At 39.2% G+C, this 16,847-nt stretch overlaps 1 protein-coding gene across 15 annotated transcripts in view; it reads right to left on the reverse strand.

The window, feature by feature from the left end:
- Positions 1-16,847, reverse strand: part of ELMOD1 (ELMO domain containing 1) — a 97,662-nt gene that overhangs the window by 62,054 nt on the left and 18,761 nt on the right. For 7 of the 15 annotated variants that reach the window (XM_057747441.1, XM_057747440.1, XM_057747432.1 and 4 more), the window contains exon 2: positions 15,826-15,872. The exons of the other annotated variants lie outside the window; for them this stretch is intronic. The gene's annotated coding sequence lies outside the window, so the exon portion shown is untranslated. The remainder of the gene's footprint in view (positions 1-15,825; positions 15,873-16,847) is intronic. 15 annotated transcript variants of the gene reach the window in all.

A 16,847-nucleotide genomic window follows, 5' to 3' on the forward strand; every position in this document is an offset into this window, starting at 1 on the left:
ATTTTTAAAGGTTATACTCCATTTATAATTATTGTAAAATATTGGATATACTCCCTGTTCTGTACCATATATCCTTACAGCTTACTTATTACATACATAGTAGTTTGTATCTCTTAATCCCCTACCCTTCTCTAGCCTCTCCCTCATCCCTCTCCCCACTGGTAACCACCACTTTGTTCTCTATATCTGTGAGTCTGTTTCTTTTTTATTATACTTACTAGTTTTTTTTATTTTATCTTTTAGGTTCCATATATGTGATTATCATGCAGTATTTTACTCTGACTTATTTCACTTAGCATGGTACCCTCCAAGTCCATTCATGTTGTTGCAAATAGCAAAATTTTGTTCTTTTTTTATGTCTGAGTAGTATTCCATTGCATATATGAAAATTATACTGTGAAGTGTCCATCTGTTGATGGACACTTTGGCTGCTTCCATATCTTGGCCACTGTAAATAATGCTGCTCTGATATTGGAGTGCATGTATCTTTTACTGTTTTCATTTTTTTTGGAAACATACCCAGGAGTGCAATTGCTGGGTCATATGTTAGTGGTATTTTTAGTATTTTGAGGAAGCTCCATACTGTTTTCCACAGTGGTTACACCAATTTACATCCCCACCAAGAGTGGACAAGATTTACCTTTCCTTCACACTCTTGCCAGCATTTATTGTTTGTAAATTTTTTGATGATGGCCATTCTGACCAGTCTAAGGTGATACCTCATTGTAGTTTTGATTTGTATTTCATTAATAATTAGTGATGAGCGTCTTTTCATGTGCTTTTTGGCTATCTGTATGTTTTTTCTGGAGAAACGTCTATTTAGATCTTCCCATTTTTGATTGGGCTGTTTGTTTTTTTGATATTGTGCTGCATGAGCTGTTTGTATATTTTAGAGTTGGTTGCTTCATTTGTAAATATTTTCTGCTATTCTGTGGGTTGTCTTTTTGTTTATGGTTTCCTTTGCTGTGCAAAATTAGGCTTCATTTGTTTATTTTTGTTTTTATTTTCATTTTTCTAGGAGGTGGATACAAAAAGATATTGCTGTAATTTATGTCAAAGAGTGTTTTGTCCATGTTTTCCTCTAAGGTTTTGTAGTATCTGGCCTTACATTTAGATGTTTAATCCATTTTATTTTTGTGTATGGTGTCAGGGAGTGTTCTAGTGTCATTCTTTTGCACGTAGCTGTCCAGTTTTCCCAGCACCACTTATTGAAGAGACTGTCTTTTCTCCATTATATATTCTCGCTGCCTTTGTCATAGATTTACCATAGGTGATTGGGTTTATTTCTAGGATTTCTATCCTGTTCCAGTGATCTACATTTCTGTTTTTCTACCAGTACTGTACTGTTTTGATGACTGTAGCTTTGTCATATAGTCTGAAGTCAGGGAGTCTGATTCTCCAGCTCCATTTTTCTTTCTCAAGATTGCTTTGGTTATTTGGGACCTTTTGTGTTTCCCTACAAATTTAAAAGTTTTTTGTTTCAGTCCTGTGAAAAATGCCATTGGTAATTTAGGGACTACACTGAATCTGTAGATAGCTTTGGGTAGTATAGTCATTTTGACAATACTGATTCTTCCAATCCAAGAATATGGTATATCTCTTCATCTGTTTGTGTCATCTTTGATCTCTTTCATCAGTGTCTTACAGTTTTCAGGGTACAGGTCTTTTGCCTCCTTAGGTAGATTTATATGTAGGTATTTTATTCTTTTGATGCAATGGTAAATGGGATTATTTCTTTAATTTCTCTTTCTGATCTTTTGTCATTAGTGTATAGAAATGCAACAGATTTCTGTGTATTCTGCAACTTTACCAAATTCATTCATGAGCTCCAGTAGTTTTCTGGTAGCATCTTTAGGATTTTCTCTGTATGATATCATGTAATCTGCAAACAGTGATGGTTTTACTTCTTCTTTTCCAATTTGGATTCCTTTTATTTTTTTTCTTCTCTGATTGCCATGGCTTGGACTTCCAAAACTATGTTGAATAAAAGCAGTGCGAGTGGACATCCTTGTCCTGTTCCTGATCTGAGAGGAAATGCTTTCAGCTTTCAGTGCTGAATATGATGTTTGCTGTGGGTTTGTCATATATGGCCTTTATTATATTGAGGTATGTTCCCTCTATGCCCACTTTCTGGAGAGTTTTTATCATAAATGGGTGTTGAATACATATTGTCCATCTCTGTTTGTTTGCTATTCAAAGCTTCTAGCTCTTTATTAAACATTCCTTGTATCCTTTCAGTCTGTGCCTCCATTCTTTTTCTGAGATCTTGGGTCATCTTCACTACCATTACTCTGAATTCTTTTTCAGGTAGGTTGCATATCTCTGCTTCACTTAGTTGTTCTTCTGAGGTTTTATCTTGTTTCTTTGTCTGGAACATATTTCTCTGCCATCTCATTTTGTCTGACTTTTTGTATTTGTGTGTGGTCCCTGTTCCTCAGGCTGCAGGATTGTAGTTCCTTTTTTTTTTTTTTTTGCTGTCTACTCCCTGGTGAGTGATGCTGGTCTAGAGGGTTGTACAGGCTTCCTGCTTCCTGGTGGGGAGGACAGGTGCCTGCACACTGATAGGTAGAGCTGGGTCTTTTCCCTCTGGTGGGAAGGGCCATGTCAAGGGGCATGTTTAAAGGTGGCAGTGGGCTCAGGATGACTTTAGGCAGCCTGTCTGCAATGGGTGGGGCTCTGTTCCCACCATTGGTTGTCCAGCCTGAGGCATTCTAGCACTGGAGCCTGGATGTTGAGTTGGGCCAGGTCTCGGTGCCAAAATTGTCCTCCAGGAGAGGACACACTGATGAATATTCCCTGAGCCTCTGCCACCAGTGTTCTCACCCCCACAGTGAGCCACAGCCACTCCCCACCTCCCAGGAGACCCTCCAAGACCTGCAGGAAGGTCTGGCCCAGGCTCCTATGGAGTCACTGCTTTGCCCTGGGTCCCAGTGCACGTGAAAACTTGTGTGTGCTCTTGAAGAGTGGAGTCTCTGTTTCCCCCAGTCCTTTGGAGCTCCTGCATTCAAGCCCCACTGGCCTTCAACACCAGATGTTTTGGGGACTCCCCTTCCTGATGCCAGACCCCCAGTGTGGGGAGCCTAATGTGGGCTCAGAACTCTCACTCCTGTGGGAGAACCTCTGTGATATAATTATTTTCTAGTTTGTGGGTTGCCCACCTGGAAGGGATGGGATTTGATTATGTTGCAAAAGCAGTCCTCCTACCATCTTGTTGTGTTCTTCTTTGTCTTTGGGTGTAGAATATCTTTTTTGGTAGGTTTGAGTCTTTTTTTGTTGATGATTGTTCAGCAGTAAGTTGTGATTTTGGTTTTATCACAAGAGGAGATGAGCTCAAGTTCTTCTACTCTGCCATCTTGTCCCTTGCTCCTCTCAAGCATATGGTTTTTATTCTTCAGTTTGGTAATGTGGTGTATCACACTGATTGATTTGTGGATACTGAACCATCCTTGCATCCCTGGGATAAATCCCACTTGAGTATGTTAAATGATCCTTTTAGTGTATTGCTGGATTCAATCTGGTAATATTTTGTTGAGGTTTTTGCATCTATGTTCATCAGTGATAGTGGCCTATAATTTTCTTTTTGTGTGACATCTTTGTCTAGTTTTAGTATCAGGGTTATGCTGCCCTCATTGAATGAGTGCAGAAGCATTTCTTCCTTTGCAATTTTTTGGAATAGTTTGAGAAGGACAGGTGTTAACTCTTCTCTAAATGTTTGGTAGAATTCACCTCTGAAAGCATCTGGTGGCTGGACTTTTGTTTGTTGGGAGTTTTGCCAGTATTTTCTTTAATACATAGCTATTTCCATACATATTTCATACCTGCTTGAAAAATATTTCTACGTGTCAAATTAAGATTGTGGTTGCTTCTGGGAAGAGATAGAGCATTTTAGGATTGGGGAGCAGGAAAGCAGGAAAATGGCCTTCAATTTAATAAATGTTTTATTTATTAAAAAGAAAAATAAAGGGGAAAATGTGTTCATTTTGAACAATGGGAGTGTATACTATTCTTTGTACTTTGGTGTCTTTTAAAAACAAATCCAAATTTTAATTAAAAACTATTAGTGCCCACCCAGAGCCCAGATCATGGTTTCAAATACATTGTCCAGTTAAAGGAACCAGGGCTCCTTAGAAAAATGCCTGATTCTAGTGTTTGGGCAGGAAACATACAAGGTGAGCCTGATGTGTCTTCTTGTGCCAGAATGTAAGGAAGTGCTCAAAAGACAAACAACTGGTGATATATCAAATAAATACAGAAGCCAACTGAAAGAGCACCTGATTGTCAAAGCAGAACAATTTGAGTAACAAAATAAATAAAGTAGTAAAGGATTATAACTTAAAGTATAAAATAAATATCCATGACTCCATACTGATATAAATAAATGACTGAATAAATAAATAAATGTACACAAATTTTCCATACAAAAGAATTTCAAATAATTTCTGTACATACTCTGCCCTCAAGAAAGTGGAACATAACTCTTTACCACTTAAATATAGGCTGGACATACAAGCATACCTTGTTTTATTGTGCTTCACTTTATTGTCTTCACAGATATTACATTTTTTTCTTCACAATTTGAAAGCTTTGGGACTTCCCTGGTGGTGCAATGGTTAAGAATTCACCTGCCAATGCAGGGGACACAGGTTTGATCCCTGGTCTGGGAAGATCCCACATTGTCCCAGAGCAACTAAGCCTGTGCACCACAACTACTGAGCCTGTGCCCTAGAGCCTGTGAGCCACAACTAATGAGCCCACACTCCACAACTACTGAAGCCTGAGCGCCTAGACCCCATGCTCTGCAACAAGAGAAGCCACCGCAATGAGAAGCCCGCACACTGCAATGAAGAGTAGCCCTGCTTTCTGCAACTACAGAAAGCCCATGTGCAGCAACGAGGACCCAATGCAGCCAATAAAAATAAATAAATAAATCTAGGGGAAAAAAAAAAGAAAGTTTGTGGCAATCCTGTGCTAAGCAAGCCTATCAGTGACATTTTTCCAAGAGCATTTCATCACTTTGTGTCTCCGTGTCATATTTTGGTAATTCTCCCAATATTTCAACCTTTTTCACTATTATTATATTTGTTACTGTTGTATGTATTATGATCTTTGATGTTACTACTGTAATGTTTTGGTGCACCATGAACTGCTCCTGCATAAGATGGCAAACAACTGATAAATGTTGTGTGTGTCCTGACTGCTGCACCGACCAGCCATTCCCCCATCTTTCTTCCTCTCCTTCGGCTTCACTATTCCCTGAGACACAACAATATTGAAATTAAGTCTATTAATAACCCTACAGTGGCCTCTAAGTGTTCAAGTGAAAGGAAGAGTCACACATCTCTCACTTTAAGTCAAAAGCTAGAAATGATTAAGCTTAGTGAGGAAGGGCTGTTGAAAGCCAAGGTAGGCCAAAAGCTAAGCCTCTTGAGTCAAACAGCCAAGTTGTGAAGGCAAAGAAAAAGTTCTTGAAGGAAATTAAAAGTGCTACTCCACAAAGTGAAGTGAGTCAGAAAGAGAAAAACAAATATCGTATATTAACACATATATATGGAATATAGAAAAATGGTACAAATCAACCAGTTTGCAAGGCAGAAAAAGAGACAGAGATGTAGAGAACAAACATATGAACACCAAGTGGAGAAAGCGGGGAGGGTTGGGGGGAGGGAATGAATTGGGAGATTGGGATACCAAATAGTGTACTCTAAATATATGCAGTTTATTGTATGTTAACTGTATCTCAATAAAATTTCTTAAAAAAAAAAGTGCTACTCCAGTGAACACACAGATAATAAGAAAGTAAAACAGCCTCATTGCTGCTGTGGAGAAAGTCTTAGTGGTCTAGAGAGACAATCAGACCAGCCACAACACTCCTTCAAGTCAAAGCCCCATCCAGAGGAAGATCCTAACTCTCCTCAATTCTGTGAAGACTGAGAGAGGTGAGGAAACTGCAGAAGAAAACTTTGAAGCTAGCAAAGGTTGGTTCATGAGGTCTAAGGAAAAGGCCATCTCTATAACATCAAAGTTCAAGATTCAGCAAGTGCTGATGTAGAAGCTGCAAAAAGTTATCCAAAAGATCTAGCTAAGGTAATTCATGAAGGTGGCCCCACTAAGCATGCTTTCAATGTAGACAAAACAGCCTTCTTTTGGAAGAGGATGCCATCTAGGACTTTCACAGCTAGAGAGAAGTCATTGCCTGGCTTCAAAGCTTCAAAGGACAGGCTGACTCTTGTTAGGCGTGAATGCAGCTGGTGACCTTAAGCTGAAGCCAATGCTCATTTATCATTTGGAAAATCTGAGGGCCCTTAAGAATTAGGCTAAATCTACTCTGCCTGTGCTCTATACATGGAACAACAAAGCATGGATGACAGCACATCTGTTTACAACATGGTTTACTGACTTTTAAACTAACTGTTGAGAATTTCTGCTAGAAAAAAAGGATTCCTTTGAATATATTACTGCTCACTGTCAATGCACCTGTCACCCGAGAGCTCTGGTGGAGATGTACAATGAGACTCATACTGTTTTCATGCCTGCTAACACAGTATCCATCCTATAGGCCATGGACCAAGGAGTCAGTCCGACTCTCAAGTCTTATTATTTAAGAAATACGTTAGTAAGGCTATAGCCCACATAGACGGTGATTCCTCTAATGGATCTGGGCAAAGTCAACTGAAAACCTTTTGGAAAGGATTTACCATTCTAGATGCTACTAAAAACATTCATGATTAACAGGATTTTGGAAGAAGTTGATTCAAACTTTCATGGACTACTCTGAAGGGCTAAAGACTTCAGTGGAGAAAGTAACTGCAAATATGGTGGAAACAGCAAGAGAACTAGAGTTAGAAGTGGAGTCTGAGGCTACGATTGAATTGCTGCAATCTCATAAAACTGGAACAGATGAGGAGTTGCAAAGAAAGTGGTTTCTTAGGAAGGAATCAATTGCTGGTGAAGATGCTGTGAAGACTGTTGAAATGACAACAGTGGATTTAGATTATTACATAAACTTAGCTGATAAAGCAGCAGCAGGGTTTGAGAGGATTGACTCCAATTTTGAAAGAATCTTCTGTGGATAAAATGCCATAAACAGCTATAGAGAAATTGTTCATGAAAGAAAAGAGTCAATCGATGCACCAAACTTTGTTGTTGTCTTATTTTAAGAAATTGCCACAGCCACCCTAACCTTCAGCAACCACCACCCTGATCATCCACACCGAGGCAAGACCCTCCACCAGAAAAAAGATGACAGGGAGAAAAGATGGCGGCGAAGTAGAGAGACGTGGAGTGCATCCCTCTCCACAGATGCATTGGGAATGCACGGAAGGACGCAGTCATTCCCACAGAGAACCAGCTGAACACCAGCAGACGGCCTCGGACACCAGAAAGGGCTGCGGGGAGCCCGACATAGCCGGTAGGGAGGCATCTACGAGGGCTCAAAGAGGGTGAAGTGGCGGAGCTGTGGCAGACGGGAGGGAGTGAGAAACATACGGAGGGTCCGCAGCGCAGCTCAGTGTTCCCAGACCGAGACATAGATCTGTGGCTGAACGGAGGGTCCAGGAGCGGGAGCGTGGGAACCGGAGAGCTGGTTCAGGGTGAGAAACATTGTTGCCGGTAGGGTGACGGACCAAGAGGACAGGAGGGAGGAGGTCCGCGGAGAGGAGTGCCCGTCCCTGAGAGCTGCCCGGCCATGATGGCGGCTGGAGGCTGCAGGCTCCCGGGCAGGGGGGAGGTGCCGCGCTTAGCCTCTCCCTCTCTTTCGGCGCCTCTGCAACAGGCAGTGGAGAGACGCCCTGCGGGCCACCTAAGGTGCTCAGGGATAACAAGCACCCTCAGGCACTCGGGTGGGGCTAGAGTAAAACCCCTTGCAACGCCAGCAGCAGGGAGGCTGCCGAGAGAAAAAAAAAAAAAAAACAACAGCATCAAAAAGAAAAAAACTCCGAGAGAGGCCCAACTCTAAGACTTTCTGTGTACGCCTGAGCCACCAGCGCCCTCTGCAACAGGTACCTCCAAGCCTGACTGAAACAACAGCGCGCCACTGCTCACTCACTCCCAGGAGAAGGAGCCACTATTGTACCCTCTCCCTCTCCACACACCGACGCTTACAGACGAACAATAAAGGAACCTCTGCTGGTCACAGAATAACACAAAAAAAACCCAAGGCAAGGAGAAGGACACTTACAGCTGAGACGCTAAGGAAACAGAAATAGTAGTATCAATACCTATTGAACTGGTCCATTCTGGGATCAGTTCTGGATTTTTTTTTTTCTTTCTCTCTCTCTCTTTTTTTTTTTTTTTTTTTGATTTATTAAATACGATCTTAGCCCTAAGGGATCTACAAGTTTTATAACATAATTTTTTAATGATATTTTTTATTCTTTTTTTTTTTTTTTGCCTTTTTATATACTTCTATATCTAGCTAAGTTTTTGGTAGTACGGACAAAATATCTCTCATACTTTCCTTTTATCCCTATCTTTTATACATTTCTATTCCTTTCTTTTTATTTGCATATTTCCAACCACATTACGCTCTTCTGTTCCCCTTTCTTCCAGCCTTTTTAAGTTTATTTTATCTTAACATACTTATAAGCAACACTATTGGTCTGCTCAGACTCCTTGCTCTATTCCCCAGATGACGCACTGCCTTGGTATTTAATATTAGGCTTTTGTCTTTATCTTAGTTCTTAGTACAGTTGTCTGATTACATTCTGAGAATCTCCATTCTCTCTGGTGGTACTCCAGCTCTTTTCTATATTTGATCCTAGCTTACAAAATCTCCCTGGATTGATGTTTGTATGTGTAGGGTGTTATTTGTTGTTTGTTTGCTTTTGCTTTTGTCTCTGATTTCTTCTGTTTCACTTGTCAATTTCTGCTGGGTTTCTCTTTGAATATCTGATAGCACACTGGGGTTATGTCAGGTCTTTCTAGAGCCTTATGTCCTAACGGATACAGTAATTGTGTGTCTTATACATGTATGTGTTTCCTAGACTTAATATTCATTTAATCCAATACTTGGACATTAGTCTGAGGCTTGGACAGTCTTCTATAAACACCTCTATCGCCAGGACAAGCAACCCCAAAAGTTTGCACAACCATGAGGAAACAAAGAAACACCATGCAGGCAAAGGAGCAGGAAAAAAACCCACAAGACCAAATAAATGAGGAGGAAATAGGAAAAATGCCTGAAAAAGAATTTAGAGTAATGATAGTAAAAATGATACAAAATCTCGATAACAAAATAGAGAAAGTACAAGAAACAGTTCATAAGAACTCAGAAAAACAAACAGCAATGGATAACAAAATAACTGAAATTAAAAATACTCTAGATGCTATAACCAGCAGAATGACTGAGGTAGAAGAACGAATAAGTGAGTTGGAAGATAGAATGGGGGAAATAACTGCCACAGAGCAGGAAAAAGAAAAAATAATAAAAAGATTAGAAGACAGTCTCAGAGACCTCAGTGATAACCTTAAACGTACCAACATTCGAATTATAGGCATCCCAGAAGAAGAAGAAAACAAGAAAGGGTCTGAGAAAATATTTGAAGAGGTTATAGTGGAAAACTTCCCCAACATGGGAAAGGAAATAATTAACCAAGTCCAAGAAACACAGAGAGTCCCATACAGAATAAACCCAAGGAGAAATACACCAAGACACATATGAATCAAACTAACAACAATTAAACACAAAGAAAAAATATTAAAAGCAGCAACAGAAAAGCAACAAACAACATATAAGGGAAAACCCATAAGGATAACAGCTGACCTTTCTACAGAAACTCTGCAGGCCAGAAGGGAATGGCAGGATATACTGAAAGTCCTGAAAGAGAGAAACCTACAGCCAAGAATACTCTACCCAGCAAGAATCTCATTCAGATTTGAGGGAGAAATCAAAAGCTTTCCAGACAAGCAAAAGTTAAGAGAATTCAGCACCACCAAACCAGCCTTACAACAAGTGCTAAAGGAACTTCTCTAAGTAGGAAACACAAGAAAAGGAAAACACCTACAAATACAAACCCAAAACAATTAAGAAAATGGTCATTGGAACACACATGTCAATAATCACTTTAAATGTAAATGGATTAAATGCTCCAACCAAAAGACACAGACTGGCTGAATGGATACAAAAACAAGACCCTTCTATATGCTGCCTCCAAGAAACCCACTTCAGACCAAGGGATACATATAGACTGAAAGTAAAGGGATGGAAAAAGATATTCCATGCAAATGGAAGTCAAAAGAAAGCTGGAGTAGCAATACTCATATCAGACAAATTAGACTTGAAAGTAAAGACTATTAAAAGAGACAAGGAAGGACACTCCATAACGATCAAGGGATCCATTCAAGAAGAACATATCACAATGGTAAATATCTATGCCCTCAATATAGGAGCACCTCAATACACAAGGCAAATGCTAACAGCTATAAAAGGGGACATCAACAGTAACACAATAACAGTGGGAGACTTGAACACCCCACTTACATCAATGGACAGATCATCCAAACAGAAAATAAATAAAGACACACAAGCTTTAAATGACACATTAGACCATCTCGACTTAATTGATATTTATAGGACATTCCATCCAAAAACGACAGACTACACTTTCTTCTCAAGTGCACACGGAACATTTTCCAGGATAGATCACATCTTGGGTCACAAATCAAACCTCAGCAAATTCAAGAAAATTGAAATCATATCAAGCATCTTCTCAGACCACAATGCCATGAGACTAGATATCAATTACAGGAAAACAACTGCAAAAAATACAAACACATGGAGGCTAAACAATTCACTCTTAAACAACCAAGGAATCACTACAGAAATCAAAGAGGAAATCAAAAAATATCTAGAAACAAATGACAACGAAAACACAACAACCCAAAACCTATGGGACGCAGCAAAAGCAGTTCTAAGAGGGAAGTTTATAGCAATACAGTCCTACCTTAAGAAACAAGAAAATGATCGAATAAACAACCTAACCTTACACCTAAAACAACTAGAGAAAGAAAAACAAAGAAACCCCAAAGTGAGCAGAAGGAAAGAAACCATAAAGATCAGAGCAGAAATAAATGAAAAAGAAAGGAAAGAAACCATAAGAAAAATAAATAAAACTAAAAGCTGGTTCTTTCAGAAGATTAACAAAATTGATAAACCATTAGCCAGACTCATCAAGAAAAAAAGGGAGAAGATGCAAATCAACAGAATTAGAAATGAAAAAGGAGAAGTCACAACGGACACCTCAGAAATACAAAAGATCATGAGAGACTACTACAAGCAACTATATGCCAATCAATTGGATAACCTGGAAGAAATGGATAAATTCTTAGAAAAATACAATCTTCCAAGACTGAACCAGGAAGAAAGAGAAACCATGAACAGACCAATCACAAGTACAGAAATTGAGGCAGTGATTAAAAATCTCCCAACACACAAAAGCCCAGGACCAGATGGGTTCACGGGCGAATTCTATCAAACATGTCGAGAAGAGTTAACACCTATCCTTCTCAAACTCTTCCAAAATATTGCAGAAGGCGGAGCACTCCCAAACTCATTCTATGAGGCCACCATCACCCTGATACCAAAACCAGGCAAAGATGTCACAAAAAAAGAAAACTACAGACCAATATCACTGATGAATATAGATGCAAAAATCCTCAACAAAAAACTAGCTAACAGACTCCAACAGCACATTAAAAAAATCATACACCATGATCAAGTGGGTTTTATCCCTGGGATGCAAGGATTCTTCAATATACGCAAATCAATCAACGTGATACATCATATCAACAAATTGAAGGATAAAAACCATACGATCATTTCAATAGATGCAGAAAAAGCTTTTGACAAAATTCAACATCCATTTATGATAAAAGCTCTCCAGAAAAATGGGCATAGAAGGAAATTACCTCAACATAATAAAAGCCATATATGAAAAACCAAAAGCCATCATCGTTCTCAATGGGGAAAAACTGGAAGAATTCCCTCTAAGAACAGGAACAAGACAAGGGTGTCCACTCTCACCACTATTATTCAACATAGTTTTGGAAGTTTTAGGCACAGCAATCAGAGAAGAAAAAGAAATAAAAGGAATCCAAATTGGAAAAGAAGAAGTAATATTGTCACTCTTTGCAGATGACATGATATTATACATAGAAAACCCTAAAGACTCTACCAGAAAACTGCTAGCACTCATTGATGAGTTTAGTAAAGTAGCAGGATACAAAATTAATGCACAGAAATCTCTTGCATTCCTATACACTAACAACGGAAGAGCAGAAAGAGAAATTAAGAAAACTCTCCCATTCACCATTGCAACAAAAAGAATAAAATACCTAGGAATAAACCTGCCTAAGGAGGCAAAAGATCTGTATGCAGAAAACCTTAAGACAGTGATGAAAGAAATCAAAGACGACACAAACAGATGGAGGGACATACCATGTTCTTGGATTGGAAGAATCAACATAGTGAAAATGACTGTACTACCCAAAGCAATTTACAGATTCAATGCAATCCCGATCAAACTACCAATGGCATTTTTCACAGAACTAGAGCGAGAAATCTTACGATTTGTATGGAAACGCAAAAGACCCCGAATAGCCAAAGCAATCTTGAGAAGGAAAAATGGAGTTGGTGGAATCAGGCTTCCTGACTTCAAAGTATACTACAAGGCCATAGTGATCAAGACAGTATGGTACTGGCACAAAAATAGAAAGGACGATCAATGGAATAGAATAGAGAACTCAGAAGTAAGCCCAAACACATATGGGCACCTTATCTTTGACAAAGGAGGCACGAATACACAATGGAAAAAAGACAGCCTCTTCAATAAGTGGTGCTGGGAAAATTGGACAGCAACATGTCAAAGAATGAAATTAGAACACTTCCTAACACCATACACAAAAATAAACTCCAAATGGATTAAAGACCTACATGTAAGGCCAGACACTATAAAACTCCTAGAGGAAAACATAGGCAGAACACTCTATGACATACATCAAAGCAACATCCTTTTTGACCCACCTCCTAGAATCAGGGAAATAAAATCAAGAATAAACGAATGGGACCTCATGAAACTTAAAAGCTTTTGCACAGCAAAAGAAACCATAAACAAGACTAAAAGGCAACCCTCAGAATGGGAAAAAATAATTGCCTATGAAACAACGGACAAAGGATTAACCTCCAAAATATACAAGCAGCTCATGAAGCTTCATACCATAAAAGCAAATAATCCAATCCACAAATGGGCGGAAGACCTAAATAGACATTTCTCCAAAGAAGACCTACAGATGGCCAACAAACACATGAAAAGATGCTCAACATCACTCATCATCAGAGAAATGCAAGTCAAAGCCACAATGAGGTATCACCTCACACCAATCAGAATGGCCATCATCACAAAGTCTGGAAACCACAAATGTTGGAGAGGGTGTGGAGAAAAGGGAACTCTCCTGTACTGTTGGTGGGACTGTAAGTTGGTACAGCCACTATGGAAAACAATTTGGAGGTTCCTTAAAAAACTACAAATAGAACTACCATATGATCCAGTAAGAAAACCATAATCCCAAAAGAAACTTGTACCATAATGTTTATTGCAGCACTATTTACAATAGCCAGGACATGGAAGCAACCTAAATGCCCATCAACAAATGAATGGATACAGAAGATGTGGCATATATATACGATGGAATATTACTCAGCTATAAAAGGGATGAGATGGAGCTATATGTGATGAGGTGGATAGAACTACAATCTGTCATACATAGTGAAGTAAGTCAGAAAGAGAAAGACAAATATTGTATGCTAACTCACATATACGGAATCTAAAAATGGTACTGATGAACTCAGTGACAAGAACAAGGATGCAGATACAGAGAATGGACTGGAGAACTCGAGGTATGGGAGGGGGCGGGGGGTGAAGGGGAAACTAAGACAAAGCGAGAGAGTAGCACAGACATATATATACTACCAACTGTAAAATAGTCAGTGGGAAGTTGTTGTATAACAAAGGGAGTCCAACTCGAGGATGGAAGATGCCTTAGAGGACTGGGGCAGGGAGGGTGGGGGGGACTCGAGGCGGAGGAGTCAAGGAAGGGAGGGAATACGGGGATATGTGTATAAAAACAGATGATTGAACCTGGTGTACCCCCAAAAAAATAAAAAAAGAAAAAAAGAAAAAAGATGACAACTCGCTGAAGGCTCAGATGATGGTTAGCATTTTTAGCAATAAATGCCTTTTAATTAAGGTATGTACATTTTTTAGACATAATGCTATTGCACACTTAGACTATAGTATAAACATAACACTTATATGCACTGGTAAACCAAAAAATTCTTGTCACTCACTGTATTGCATTGGTTTAAAAAAAAAAAACAGGCCCGCAATATCTCTGAGGTATGCCTGTAGTGACTTCCTGAGTACAATATGGACAGGGGGGAAAGAAGAAACTTTATAGTGGAGAAACCTGACAAATATTACCTTAGGTAGGTGATAAAGATTACTATTACAGTGATAATTCATGTTGATAGTATATACCCCTGATATGATGTGATGAAATGGCACTTTAGGAAATGTGGCCCAAAGCCTTAGCAAATCTGCAGAACCCTCAAGGGAGGTGGTCGTCCCTTCTCTCAGGCGCTCATCTGTCATGTCCACACTGACACACTGATCTTGCCTGGCCACCTCCAAGAAATCCTGAGAGTTCTGGCCCAGCTTCTAGTTGCCCAGGTTCAGACAAAATGGCACACGACATAGGCCTTTCTCCACAGCTTGTGGCTTGTGGTCAGTAGCATGTGGTGTGAGGATGCAAGAGTGTAGAAGGTGGACAGTTGGGATCTGTAAGCCCCTAGCAGGGCTAGCTGTGTACCAAGCTTGGGCCAGTTATTCAGACTATGTGTTTGGGGCAACGCTAGGCTGAGGAAGGCCTTCATGTGTCTGAGTGTGAGACTCAGTGTTTGGTATGCTTGGTGAACAGGAACTACAAAGACATAAAATCGGGGTGGTATGACTGTCAGAAAGTGTGTCACAGTACAGAAGAGGAGGCTTGGGAACACATGAAAGCTGTTAACCACTGATGTTCATCTTTGACAAAAGTGATAAAATTTTGTACTTTCTTGGAGCGTCAGCGTATTTCAGATTTAGAAGGGCAAAAAAATAAATCCTTTAAAAAATGGAAAAAATAAAGAAAGAAAATGGCACTTTACCTCTGTGGTGTTCTTCCTTCAAACCCAGATTAATCATGATAAAAACATCAGACAAATACCAAATGAGGGATATACCTGAACACACCCAGTATTCCCCAAAACTCTCAAGACCAAAAACAAGGAAAGTCTGAAAAACTGTCACAGTCAAGAGGTGCCTAAGGAGACATGGTTACTAAATGCAATGTGGCATCAAGGATGGGATCCTACAACAGAAAAAGGACATTAAGTTAAAATTAGAGAAATCTGAATAAGCATAGGTTTTAGTTAATAATTTGGTATCAGTACCAGTCCATTAGTTGTGACAAATGTATCATATTCGTGTAAGATGTTAACAGTAGAGGAAACCGAGTGCTAGTACAATCTGTAGTACATTTGTGAGGTTTCTGTAAATCTAAAACTATTCTAAAATTTAAAAAAATTATTACAATGTGTTAGTGCCTACTATGCTCTAGACAAAGAGTTAGGCACTTAGGGATACAGGGTGAACAAAAGGCGCATGAATTCCAGCCTCCAGATCCAACAGTCTTGAGGAAGAGAGAAGATGATATACAAAAACAAATAGGTACTTAACCATGATACTACAAGTGGAAATAGGTGCTGTGCCAGTGAATGTGAGAGATGCTTACCTTAGATGTAGGGTTCTGGGGGTTCCCCAAATAGCACATGCAAAGTCCTAGAAACAAGAAAATACACAATGTATAGAGGGGAAAACATTCGATATGACCTAGTGTGGTGCTCAATAAGAGGAAACAGGTAAAAACAGGGATGGCAAAGTATGGAAGGGCAAGAAAGGGTCAGATCATTGAAGGCTTTATGTGAAATCAAAGACCTTTGAAACTTATCCCATGAGCAGCGAGGAACTACTGGAGAAGAACTATTGAAAATTATAGACTGGGATATGACATGATGAGAGTTCTAGTTTTAAAAATGTAATCTCACTGTAGTACAGAGAATAAATTAGACTGTGGTGAAATTATAGGTTGGGGCATCATTTAATAAGGTTTTTACAATCATCTAGGCAAACATAATAATGGCAGGATAAGGCAAAAGAAGGAGGCAGAGTGTGATGCATTTGAGAGATATATAGAAGGTAAAATCACTAGGACTTTTTTAATTGAGTAATTAGGGGGGTGGTTAGTGAAGGAAAAGGAGTCATCAAATATTATGCCCATGTTTATGGCTAGCAATTAGGGAGACAGTGGAATCTTCCACTAAGACATGGAATTCTGGAGATGCAGATTTGGGGGTCTGGGTGTATTGAGGGATCTTTGGTTCATTTTGAATTTTCAGGGTCAAGTGGGAGTGTGGATATATAATAGATGGACTGAAGGTCAGGAGAGAAATCCCAGTCAGAGACAAAGATTTGGGCTTCCTCAGTATATAGATGGTAATTAAAACGATAGCCCAGAGGAAATACTAAATAAATAGCATATGCAACATTTGTTGTTCGTAACAATATTTTTTTCTCATTAGGATAATATTAAATTAGAATTGTCATACTAGTGAGGCAATAAAGTAATGGAATACATTTCAGAAAGATTTTATCAAAATTTTTAAAAATTATCCTTAAATGATTTAATTTCAGTTAGCCGGAAAACTGGTTTACCTAAAAAAACTCATTCATAATGATGAGATTAAAAAAAAATGA

Source organism: Hippopotamus amphibius, chromosome 9 (assembly GCF_030028045.1).
Source record: "Hippopotamus amphibius kiboko isolate mHipAmp2 chromosome 9, mHipAmp2.hap2, whole genome shotgun sequence".
NCBI lineage: Eukaryota > Metazoa > Chordata > Mammalia > Artiodactyla > Hippopotamidae > Hippopotamus > Hippopotamus amphibius.